This window comes from Rhipicephalus microplus, chromosome 2, assembly GCF_043290135.1.
Source record: "Rhipicephalus microplus isolate Deutch F79 chromosome 2, USDA_Rmic, whole genome shotgun sequence".
Classification (NCBI taxonomy): Eukaryota; Metazoa; Arthropoda; class Arachnida; order Ixodida; family Ixodidae; genus Rhipicephalus; species Rhipicephalus microplus.
In genome coordinates, this window is record NC_134701.1 from 249,682,226 (window position 1) to 249,683,019 (window position 794).

The following is a 794-nucleotide window of genomic DNA, read 5'->3' on the forward strand; positions in this document are numbered from 1 at the left end:
GCATGTCTCTTGTCAAGTTTTTTGAGTTTCTTCAGTGTTCAGAATTGAAAAGCTTTGGAAACTGGAACTTGGAAGTATATGTACTGTTCAACTTAATAAGACACACATGCCAGGTAATAGTTCTTGTCCCTTATGAGGTGTACCTATATAAACAGGGTACCACGTCTTAAAAACTAGTGGGTGCTTGTTCATTTTGGGAAAAAAATATACAAAAGAACGCAGACAAAAAAATGAGGGATGACAATCGTACACACACGCACACCATAGCCTCCACACACACACACACACACACATATATATATATATATATATATATATATATATATATATATATATATATATATATATATATATATATATATATATATATATATATATATATATATATATATATATATATATAAAGCAGTTCAGAGTGCCTTATCTGATGGACCCCTACATTGTGATGTAGACACACTGGTGTCTCTTACACCCTATTGCCTATTACATCAGTGCCTCTGATTGTAGAGGGGCTCAACTGCAATCGTATGCAAAGGATGAAAGAATAGTCAAGTACACTACCTCCTCAATTAAATGAAAGGGGGGTAGTGTGGTAGCTATCAGTTCTTGCACTACGGCCAGATATGACCAGAACAGCCTAGTGTTTACATTCAACCACACTAGTACAATCCTCCGCTTTCTATAAAATAAGAATTGTTTTTTCATGACTGAGTTATGTGGCAGAGCCAAGGCTTGCTGCATTTTGGTGGCATACTGAAATACATAGTCAGCGTGCATCCCGATACAGCATGTGT